A 12,974-nucleotide genomic window follows, 5' to 3' on the forward strand; every position below is an offset into this window, starting at 1 on the left:
AGAGTCTATGGATTTACATGTATTTTCTTAAAGTATAAACCTTTTTCTTTTTTGTATTATTATTATTGTTGTTTTAGATAATGCTTGATGCTCATTGTTATTTACACGCAGGAAATTTCGAAGACATGGTTGAAAGTTTCGCTGGTATAAATTCCAGACCGGCCGATTTATAATGATATCCCCATAAGCATTGGACTTCCACTTATGCGAAAGAACAATTTGCTCTTTAGTCATCTAATGACTATCTTCTACTTGAAGATTTGGACATATATGAACAAATTTCAAGCCCAAAGCAGCGTATGGACATTAGAGAAAACAAAATCCAAAGTAGCGTTATGGACAATTTTTTAATTCAAAAGGATGTTTGCTATATAATGTATAGTTTATAAGTGTATGAAAATAGTAAATAATAAATTATAAAACTTTAACTTTTGTTCCATTTTAAAAACAATTTCAGATATCCTAATTTAAATTTTGTTTCAATGAACATAGAAATGTTAGCAAAAAAAATGCTCAAAAACCTCTTCAATTTTTTTTTAAGAAATGGTATGACCTAATAGGGGCCCAACCAATTAAACTCACTTGTAACCCGCAAGACATGAACTCGCCAGACCCAATTGTTCAAAACGGTCAAATGTGGGCCCTAAAAAGTTACAATCTTTTTTGGGTTGGATTGGTCATTTAGGGACCAAACATGACCATTGCTAAGGCCTATTTTTGACATCCTTCCACCAGTGTGATTTGAACCTATTAGTTGTAATATTTTACCCTCCAAGTCTTATCTCTCCATACTTAGCCCACAACACATAAAAATCTCCATAGGGACTTTCCCACTAAAGCTTTGTTAAAAATTTCCAAGTTCTTGATGCCCAAACCTCCCCTTTCTTTAGGCATGTGATTGTCTACCCAATTAAAGGGGGTTGTCATATGTCTGGGTTAAAAGTTAAGAATAGATGGAATTATTGGGAAATGCACTTGGTTAACAGATTTGTTTGTCCAAAGGGAACAATTTTCTAAACTTAGTGTGTGCTCATGGATTAACCTATCTGAGGTATTGGCCTAAGTTGTGACCTTGATTTGTGCATTCTGCCCAAAGGAGAATGTGTTATTATGTTGACTTCACTTTGATAACTTATTGTGTACTAAGCTATATCTTGTCATTTTTTTGATGCATTCGTGTTTTGTCTTAACAAATAATTTCTATGGGAATGGAGTTATTAGAGGAACACACTGGGCTAGGGAATTTGTCTTCCCAAAAGGGTTACTTTTTTTAATCCAGTATGTGATAGATCTAGATGGTCCAATAAGTCATATCTAGACGATCCAAAATACCCATGATTTTGATGATAACAAAGATATAAATAGTTTATAGACTAATGGTTTATGTTAAGTAAGATATGACATACTTGATATAAGCTCATATGGAAAAAAAATTCTATCCTTATGCTTTTACAAGTTATTATCGTCCAAAGGCTAATGAAATTTTTTTTTATTAACTATCTTACTCAGCGTCCAACGCACTTTTATTAAACAAGCATCCAATGGTTTGTGAAAACTAGGTTCTATGTACTATTTGTTCTTACAAGTCCAAAAGGACATAACTAACTTACACAAAGTTTTATATTCAGTTAGTTAGTGTCCATATGGTTGCCATACACGTGAAAGCATCTCGAGGTTCATTCACTCATTCTAATATTTGAATTTTCTCTCTTGATGTATGCTATGATATTTCACTAATTTGAATTTCAAGTGTATAAAGGAAGAGACAAAAGGAATATCATTAGCAATAGAATCAATTGTACAAGTAGTAGAGCAAAGAGTCACAAAAGCATTGAACCTTTATTTCCCTCCCCCCCCCCCCCCCTCCCCCTCTTCACTCTCTCTCTCTCCTCAATAAGCTACCGCATAGTAGAAAAGACAAGTTGTTGATAACTTATATTCTCTTGATCATATTTTTGAACTTTTGGATGCACAAGTCTATTATTGGAAAATCCTTGTGAAAACTAGATTGGACGATAATTACAAACAACATATTTTTAATTCTATTTTCATATTTACTAAACCCACATCAAAGGTCTGATCACACTATTCACCCCCCTTTTAGTATGATATTTGTTATTTCAGTTGGTATCAAAGCTCAACCTCTTCAATGGTTGAGCTCCAAAAAGAGCAAAGGAAAATTGATCCTAAGGAAGATGGAAAGCATAGGACAAACTATGAATAGATCGACACTCTTCAATGGTACAAGATTCGATGACTGGAAACAAATAATGCTTGCATTCTTTAAATCCTAGCATAGTAATATGTTGGAGGTTGTAGAGAATGGAAACTACATTCCAGATGATGACAACCTCAAAGAGCTTCCAAGAAAGAGATGGACGGATGAGCAAATAGAGATACTTACTGAAGTCAAAAGCAAGGAATGTCATCATCAATGCACTATCAAAAAAGGAGTATGCAAAGGGGCACTGTATCAAAAGTGCTAAAGAAATATGGGATACTCTTACAATATCATATGAAGGTTCCACTGAGTGGAGACCACATACGACTACACCAACAACCCTTAAGGTTGATAAGCTAATTAAGGAGCAATCTAAAAATGAGGAAGCCAACTTGTGTCTGATGGTTGGTATATGAACAAAAGGATCTGAGTTAGAACAAGAAAAAGAGGTATATTTCGATAACCATGAGTCCTTAAAACAAGCTTATCATGAACTACTATCCAATTCTTCTATTCTTTTAAAACCTAACAAATGCCTTAGAAAGGATTTCAAGAAGTTGTCTAAAGATCATATTGATCTTAAAAAGAAACATGAAGCTAAAGTCAATTGTTCTTTGAAAGAAAACATTGAAGTATGTGATGTTTATGAAAATCTTGAAATAAAAAGGACTAAGCTTTATCTTGAGAATGAAAAGATATCCGAAGATAAAGTTGTTTTGTTGCAAAACTTTCTTGATTTAGAAAACCAACTTAGTGTTTTACAAAAAGACTTAAAAGAGATAATTGAGCTGAATGATAATCTTAAGGAAGATAGATATGATCTTTGGAGAGACAATGCACACATACAAAGAGATTATAAGGACTTGGAAAAGAGTAAACATAATCTTTGGATAGAATGTTAGACCAACAAATGGTCTGCAAAAATCTTAAGTGATGGTTTGGGTAAATCTGAACCTATGATGATGATTTTTTACATTGATTATGCATATAATTAACCTTCTACCTGAATCTACGATGATGGTTTTTAATATTGGTTATGCATATAATTAACCGATGTAAATGTAACTTTTTTTTATATCAATTATGTATATTTTATGAATTTCAAACATTTTCATATTTAAAAAATGCAAAACATATTTTAGCAAAAAAAAGAAATAGTTGAAAAAATCTATGTTTGATCATGTTTGTCACCTAAGCAAATTTATGACCAAAATTAATAATTGGATGAATAATAATATTAAAATTTTAAAAAGACTGAAATGGGATGAAACTTTTTTTTAAAAGACCAATTTCAGATTTCAAATCTCATGCAAACTTTCAAATCCTTGAATTTTACACATAAAAATAAATATTGCATATAATAATCAAAATGGAAATTATAGGTGGCAAGTTACACTGTGATGAAAATATAAGAATAATTTTACTATCCAAACATATTAATAACAAAAAACATGTTTAGATCAAAACTTTAGGTGGATGCATTATCAGATGAGAATATTAACCTCCAATCATCGTTATTTGATTCCCTTACTCCTTAATTTAGTGTCATTATTGTAGCCAGTATTCTAACTTGGTTTTCAAACCCCCATTATCTTATACGCAATAGTGTTTGTATACCGAAAGAGAAACATGTCCGATGACCCAAAGAAAGAACAATGCACTCCTTTTATAGAGTTTTGGTCATCAAAAAATCTCATGAGATATGTACAACAAATCGTGGGATTTAGTTACTCAATATAACGAGAATATTTACATATCATAATTACTTGTAATAAGAATATTTGTATATTACAATTACTTGATTTGCACATATCTCAATTTAATACTGAAAATATTTGATCTGAAAATAGACCATATCATAAATAGATTTCCCATAAAATAAAAAGATTTTAAATTGAAATCAACCTAAAATCAATTAAACACGTATACTCCTAAAAAGGAAAATCCTATCACTTAATTAAGTGAAATCCTATCAGAAAAGATTATCCAAAGATATTTTTTTATAACAAAATTGTACAAATATGTATACAACTAGAATTTGGATCCTCTCCAGTCTCCAACCAAATTTGTCTACGGTACTGTTGCAAAATCTTGCCCATTGATTGTTATTGCAATAGTAGCTAATAAAGAGAAAGAATGTGATCAATGTTAAAAAAAACTGGTGTAGAGGATCTGCCGCAAAGACATTAGAGGATTTGCATTCATACAATTATTATCAGACATATAAGAATAGAAAAAGAGAAAAATGTGAAATAACTCAAATAAGAAAGCTGATGAAAAAAATGATATTGCAAAAATATTAATATAACTATGTCAATTCAATAAGGCCCAGATTCAGACTTTGCACTCTTTATCGATCTGCAAAATAAGAGAACCATATAGTAGGCAATATATACAGTTTGACTACAAAGCAACATCCTGATTACTACAAAGCAATTGGAGAAATTGCTTTATGCCCCGGAACCAACAGACTCAAATAATGCAATATTGGGGACCATTTCAACAATCGACTATAGTGCAGAACAAAACAAGATGAAGATACTATTTAACATTCTCGTCAGACTATGGTCTATATCAATTACTCACTATATATGGGAATGGGAACCAGCTAATATGTATAGAAGAAAGCCACAATTCTAAAACCGCAAACCCAAAATTTCAAGTTTAATTCTGCTCCACTAACTACCCATCTAATCATACCAATAATGATTGACATAAATAATAAAAATTAATGTTTAAAGATCAATTAATACAGAATTCGAATCCTAATTAACTTTAAATATGAAAAAAATATTTATCTTATTTATATTCATGGTCCCCAATAAATATTAATTATTATTTTGAGTTACTTTTATACAAATACTATAACCAAGAAAAAAAAAAAACTACTCGTCTTATCGTGAATTCCCACCTTCATTATTTTCGTGATAACCGACATCTACTTACAAATAGTGTCATTATAAGAATTTTAACCAATATACACACACTCTAAAAAAATCTCAATTTATACTAGTTTGACTCTTATTTTCCAAAGTGCACCATTTGTCTGACATTAAGAAGTCAGGATTTGTCAACCCAACTTACAACGGATGCTTTCGTTTTTTTTTTTTAATTTTTAATTTATGTTTTAGTTTAAATTATCAAAAATATTTTAAATTTAAACGTCCGTACTTTTTTATTTTAAATATTATATTATATAAAAAATATATTTAATTGATTTTAAAAATAATTTTTTATTAAAGTAATTTTTTATTATATTATTTAATTTTTAAAAGTTAATAATACACTTTGTTTGATAATATTTAATTTATACAAGACTTTTGAACTTTTGATTTTTTTTAAAATATGTTTTATAAAGAACACAATGAACATATAGTTATCACAGTTTAATTATATTTTATGAAGAAATTAAAACTCTCAAATAACAATTGAAAATAATAAAATGAAATTGAAACATAATAAAACAAAAATAACGCAATATACTAACAATAACAATTTCAACATGAAAATGACAAAAAATAATCTTAGTTTGAAAGGTGTTTTGCAGCGAACATGTCTTCTTCCAATAGTTGAATTATTGGTTTGTTAAAAATAACTAAAAATTTTATTAGACAAAAACGTTTCCAGTAGTTGGATTCTATTGACACCTTTAACACGTCTTCATTGGTTTTCAACTCTATTATTTGATACTCAATTAATTTTTTTAAATATTTTGTATGGCCTAACTGTTAAAAGAACAATTGTCTGACCAATTGTGATTCGTGATTCCATAAGGGAAAGCCCCTATAGGCACAACTTGCTTGATAACATCCTTGAATTTTTCGATGCTACACCCTGAAGGAATTTGAAATCTTATTGTGTTTGTTCTAGTGAAGGAGCAACCCAAGAAATCGCTTTGTCGTGGTATCTTCCATTTGTCATTGTAATACAACATTGCATCATGAGTAGGAGTGATGGTGGATCGAAGTAGGTTGAGTATACCATCGAGTTGATGGTACATAATAATTTTATAGGGTCAACACATGAGTATTGCTCATTGCACATTAACATTGTGCAAACATCATCATTTTTAATTGCAAAGAATGAAAAAAAGATTGTTGACCTGCATCTATGGATGATTGTTGGTAATAGATTTTATCAACAAATTGGTAATTGGTTAACCGAAAGGTGTTGTGAATTATATTGTTCAGTGTATCAAAAGAACAATTTTCAAGAACTTGCATCAATATTGGAGTAGGATATTGAAAATAAACAATAGTTTGGTTGTGAATGATTGATCCATTGGAAAAATGAATGTTAATCTCTAGTTAGAAATGATTTGAGTGTTTGTTTCTCCTAAGAATGTCATAGTATTGAGATTGAATATGATTTGTGAATGTATGTTGTGTGGATGTGTATGGCTATATTGAGGGTGTTTTGTGTTATTTATAGTTGTTTGAACCTACACTCTGTCGATGTTTATTGACACGTCATTATTCTAATTTCACTTTTATCGATATAATGCATAGTGTTGTGAATTTACAAAAAACAAACATTAAATTAACAACTCACTATTTAAATTTAAGTCTGAAAATAATAATAATGGACGTCTGGAGCACAACGTAGCAAAGTAAAATCAAATTCAAAATTAACAATACTTTACAATTTACACTCATCTCTAAAAAATAATATATGCTTCACCAGCAAAATTGACATTGAATTTCCAACTCATACTTTAAATTTAAGTATGAAAGTAATAATAATGGACGCCTGATGCACCAGACAACAAGGTAAAATCACAGTCGAAATTCATAACAATTTGCAATATACCTAAGTCTCTGAAAAAATAATATATGTTTCACCAGCACAAGTGACATTGAATTGCCAACTCACAACTCACCATGTAGTAGGGTAAAATCACAGTTGAAATTGACAACACTTTGCAATTTACCCAAGTCTCTAAAAAAACAATAAATGTTTTACCAACAAAACTGACATTGATTTTACAACTCAATTTAAATTCAAGTCTCAAAGTGATAATGGGTGATCTGGTGCACTAAGTAGTACGGTAAAATCTTAGTCAAAATTGACAACACTTTCTAATTTACCCAAGTCTCTAAAAAAACAATAGATGTTTCACCAACAAAATTGACATTGATTTGAAAACTCACAATTTAAATTCAAGTCTCAAGTGATAATGGGTGGTCTGGTGCACCAAGTAGTAGGCTAATATCACAATCGAAAATTGATAACACTTTACAATTTATCCAAGTCTCTGAAAAAACAATAAATGTTTCACCAACAAAATTGATGTTGATTTGACAACTCACAATTTGCATTCAATTCTCAAAATGATAATGGACGGTCTAGTGCACCAAGTAGTAGGGTAAAATCACAGTAAAAAAATTTACAACACTATGCATTATATTGAAAAAAGCAAAATTACAATAATGACATGTGTCAATAAACGTCAATGGGGTGAAGCTTCAAGCAACTATAAATAACACAAAACACCCTCACACATTTGCACAACATACCTTCACAAACCATATTCAATCTCAATACTATGACATTCTTAGGAGAAACAAACACTCAAATCATTTCTAACTCAAGATTAGCATTCATTTTCCCAAATGGATCAATCATTCACAACTAAATTGGTGTTTATTTTCAATGTCTTACTCCAATACCGATGTGAGTTTCTAAAAATTGTTTTTTTGATACACTGAACAGTAGAATTCACAACACTCTTCGGCTAACCAATGACCAATTTGTGAATGAAATTTACTACTGACAACCATCCATAGATGCAGGTTAGCAATCTTTTTTTCATTCTCTGTAATTGAAAAATGATGATGATGTTTGCACAATGTTAATATGCAATGAGCAATACTCATGTGTTGGTTCTATAGAATTATTATGTACCATCAACAAAATACCCGATGGTATACTCAACCTACTTCGATCCACCATCACTCCTACTCATGATGCAATGTTGTATTACAACAACAAGTGGAAGATACCACGACAACGCAATTTTTTGGGTTACTCATTCACTAGGACAAACCCAATTAAATTTCAAATTCTTTCACAATGTAGCATTGAAAAACTCAATGATGTTATCAAGTAAGTTGCGCTTATAGGGGTTTCCCCTTATGGAATTCATGAATCATAATTGGTCAGACAATTGTTCTTTCGACAGTCAGGCCATACAAAATATTTAGAAAAAATAATCGAGTATCAAATAATAGAGTTGAAAACCAATGAAAGGTGTTAATAAAATCCAACTACTGGAAGCGTTTTTATCTAATAGAAATTTTAACTATTTTTAACAAACTAATAATCCACCTATTGGACGAAGACATGCCCGCTGCACAACATCTTTCAAACTAAGATTACTTGTCATTTTCATGTTGAAATTGTTATTGTTTGTACATTGCGTTATTTTCGTTTTATTATGTTCCATTTATTATGTTTCAAATTCATTTTATTATTTTTAATTGTTATTTGAGAGTTTTAATTTCTTCATAAAATATAACTATACTACGATAACTATATGTTTATTGTGTTCTTTATAAAACATATTTAAAAAAAATCAAAAGTTCAAAAGTATTGTATAAATTAAATATTATAAAAAAAGCCTAATATCAACTTTTAAAAATTAAATAATATAAAAAATTATATTTTTTTAATAACATCATTTTCTTAAACAAATAAAAATTATTTTAATAAAAAATTATTTTTAAAATCAATGAATTTTTTTATATAATATAATATTTAAAATAAAAAGTATAGAAGTTTAAATTTAATATTTTTAATAATTTAAACTAAAAAATAAATTAAAAATTAAAAATAAAATTTAAATTAAAAAAACAAAATTACCGTTTAGAAGTCGGGTTGACAAATCATAACCCCTCAATGCCACTTACAAATGGTATACTTTAGAAAATAAGAGTCAAACTAGTGTAGATTGAGATCTTTTTAAAGAGGGTGCGTATATTGGTAAAAATTCTGTTGTTATGGATAGAGAATAGGATTTGTCACTGTTTTAGGTTTTAAAAAAGTGAATATTTTGTATGGACTTAAGAATCTAAATATAATTTTATCATCCACTACTACAAAATGACCCTTCTACATCGGTTAAAACGCCCCTTTTACAACGATTATAATGCGATGTCGTAGCCCGCGTCGTTAAAAGACCAACCCCATTTTACATCAGTTGTTTGACCGATGTAGAAACGCTTCATTCAAAGATGGGTCTGGACCTAAGCTCGTCTTAGTTTCATTGGCAATCTACATCGGTTATGTTGAACACCGTCGTAGAAGCAAGCCAATCTACATCGGTTTTTTGGCCACCCGCTATAGATTCAGGGACAATCTACATCGATCTCCATATAAACCGTTGTAGTATCATCATCATTTTACATCGGTTATAATCATAACTGTCGTAAACGCTTGACTATTCTACATCGGTTATCCTAATAACCGATGTAGAATTTCAGACACAAAAAATATGTTTATCTAATTCTAGAAGGCAGACACAACTCAACTTTATTTTCCCAACACAAAGGTTCATCAATATATAAACATATCCTCACTTAAGAAAAGAAGCATAGAGAAACTGAAACATGGCAACATGTTTCAAACCTTTTGGACTCCATTGAACAAAAAGAGCAACATAGTTTAATCTAACAATCACAAGAATTGGCACCCATTCTTATCATTCCAGGTTCCAAACATATCTACAAAGACCACATGGTTTGTCTTTTAATTTGATATTTTGTATAATGTATATATATACAGACAATTCTAAAAATTCACCAAGATCTAGGGTTATAAGTATAATGTTCTAAATCACATAGGCACTCATGATTTAATTGTAGTCATGGGATGCAATAACTATTCTATTTGATCTTGCACTCCAATCTATCCCAGAAATTACTTGGTCATGCTGAGAAAAAAGCCAAGAAACTGTTGGGTTACAAGTGTGGGGTGAAGTTCCACATCAGGCAAAAGTGAAAAGGTTGAGCACCATATAAGTGAGGAGAAGACCCATAAACCTGAGCCTTAAGGTTTTAGGTTAGAGTGTGATGTCAGGTCTCCTTATATGGTGGCTCGTGGTCCACAGGTGTACCCCTCGAATCTCCCCAACAATTGGTATCAGAGCCGATGGTTCAAATTGGTGACCAGCTCAAACGAATATGCAAGTACCGCAGGTAGCCAAAATGGCTAGCGACACAGCATATCGAGGAGGAGACTACCATGTGAAAAAGACTCACACTTGAGAGGGAGATGTGTTGGGTTACAAGTGTGAGGTGAAGTTCCACATCAGGTAGAAGTGAAAAGGTTGAGTACCATATAAGTGAGGAGAAGACCCATAAACCTAAGCCTCCTGAGCCTTAAGGTTTTGGAATAAAGTGTAATGTCAGACTTCCTTATATGGTGACTCGTGATGTACCCCTCGAATCTCCCCAACAGAAACACCAAAAAAATTATTCCTCATACAATTAAGTTGACTAACAAGATTATTTGACTTATATTAATCTCCTACCTTATGCTCAAAAAAGAATCTCTTACTTTTTTAGTAAGCTAAACTCACTAATATTTAAATAATTTATTTTTTATATGCATTACTTATACTACTTAACTTTTATTTGTATTAGTAATTAATAATAATAATAATAATATATAATAAATCTAAACTTCTTCAAGTCACTCTATTTTTTTAATATCTATTTAATTTATTTTTATGTATAAATGAAGAAATAACAAAATGTTTAAAAAAATTAAAAAAATGAACAACTAACATTTTAACTACCCTAATCTAGATTTTAAATATAATTAGTATCTTAATCCTAGAAGATATTTTTTTATATAGTGAAAATTGCTATAAGATAAATATTTTGAATGTATATATAAGAGTGGATTATAAAAGATTGATAGTTTCTTCTATTTAATAGGATTAATATAAATAAAATTAAATGGTTTACGAATAAAATAAAAATTAAATAATTTTCAAATCATTTTTACAGTGACTTGAAAGAGTTTGGATTCATTTTATATCAGTATTATTAACATATTTAAGTTAAGTAGCATTGATAAAGTACATAGAAAATAAATTAAATTATTTAAATATTATGAGTTTAACGTAAAATATTAATATGAGCCAAATTAGATTGGCACGTAATTGTTGTATCATGAATGCATGAATAGAAAGTGGATGCTTAGATTAATTTATTTCGGAGAAATAAAATTTTTTTTAAGAGCTTCCCAAGAGAGCTATAAAAATTTATTATTGCTGAAAAATAAGCAGGAAGAAGAAAAATGTTAGTAATCATAAAAATATACCATTTCAAGAAGCTGTCGTTCTTGTTCTTCTTTCCTCTTCTCAATAATTGATTTTCAAGCAAGAAGCCTCTTGTGTTCTTTGGCCACAACCTCTGACAAAGAGGGAAGTAAAGCTCCAAGTTTTGATGATCTCTTATCAGGAGGATAAATCATCTGTCTTGCTTTATTTAATTCTTCAGCAAAATTGGCCAAGTGATCCCTTAAGCCATCAGACTCAAGACTCTGCATTAAAAATCAATCAGACAATTGCCATAAATAAAAACAACTGATAAATTGAGAAACAGTACTGGGTGCTTACATTTAAAACTTCATTATTAACAACTGATTCAAGACATTTTTGTTAACAAAAGCATTCATTATTTTTATATTACATTTGTATAACGATACTGCAGAAAAACAATTGATTAACAAAGTCATGTATTCTGAGGATAACATAACATGCCAGAAATTTTATCTGTAAAGTTATTTAGATTAACTTCAAACAAACAATAAAAAACTATGTTCACTGCCCCATTAAAACCACACCAGAATGAACAAAACCATACCTTTTTGCAAAAAATCACAGCATTTTTCATGTGGTCAACTCTCATTGATACAAACTTCTACTTAACAGCATCTACAGAAACCTTTTCCACTTGAGAGAAATCAAAGAAGGGGATCATCCCCGATAAGGTTTCAATCTTCATAGATTGGTACACATTAGACACCTAGAAGACCAAGGGGGAACACGTTAGAATGCATTATCTTTGCATAACAGAAGGAAAAATACATTTACTTTACCCCCCAAAAAAAGCAAAAGAGGAAAATGAACCTGCTGCAGCAACCTCATGGTAGCCAGTCTTTCCAGTGCTGGAACATACTGAGCTAATTGCACCTCTGGAACAGATTATGCAGTAGAAAGCTTACCCCCTAACTTTGAGATTTTAGTTATTAAGGGCAGTGCTTTTAATGCAAGATTTGAGGGATAAAACTCATGTTCCAAAAGATGGTAAATGTCCTTCACTTCCTGTGTCACACAAGACATCATTTTGAAAAGATTGCATTTAACTTGACAATAGTCATGGTAATCCAGAGTTCACCAAACCTCCAATTGAAGGCAAAATGAAATTGAACAAAAAAACATATATGACAAATCAAAACAAGAGTTTTTAACATCAAGTCAAATTAATTAAATCATGATTACTAAATCAGCTATGGAGAATCCTAATAAATAAACATCATCATCATCATTAGTCTACAATGGAAAAAGCGTTAACGAGTAAGAATAAGATCATTACACATGGAATATTGATATGTGCTATAAGAATCCAGAAAGGCTGAGAAAGAATCAATCATAAAATCACATTCACATATCAATAGCATCAACACACATTATTAGAGAAGAAAAGAGTGAGAAGCAAAAAAATGGGAGCAGAGCCTTTGTCCA

General features: G+C 30.3%; 1 long non-coding RNA gene across 1 annotated transcript; it reads right to left on the bottom strand.

The window, feature by feature from the left end:
• Positions 1–11,588: 11,588 nt before the first annotated feature.
• Positions 11,589–12,763, bottom strand: LOC100804376 (uncharacterized). Its single transcript, XR_414265.4, has 3 exons — positions 12,360–12,763; positions 12,094–12,255; positions 11,589–11,770 (listed from the first exon to the last, which is right to left on the bottom strand). It is a non-coding gene; the product is annotated as an uncharacterized lncRNA (long non-coding RNA).
• Positions 12,764–12,974: the final 211 nt, after the last annotated feature.

Source organism: Glycine max, chromosome 5 (genome assembly GCF_000004515.6).
Source record: "Glycine max cultivar Williams 82 chromosome 5, Glycine_max_v4.0, whole genome shotgun sequence".
Classification (NCBI taxonomy): domain Eukaryota; kingdom Viridiplantae; phylum Streptophyta; class Magnoliopsida; order Fabales; family Fabaceae; genus Glycine; species Glycine max.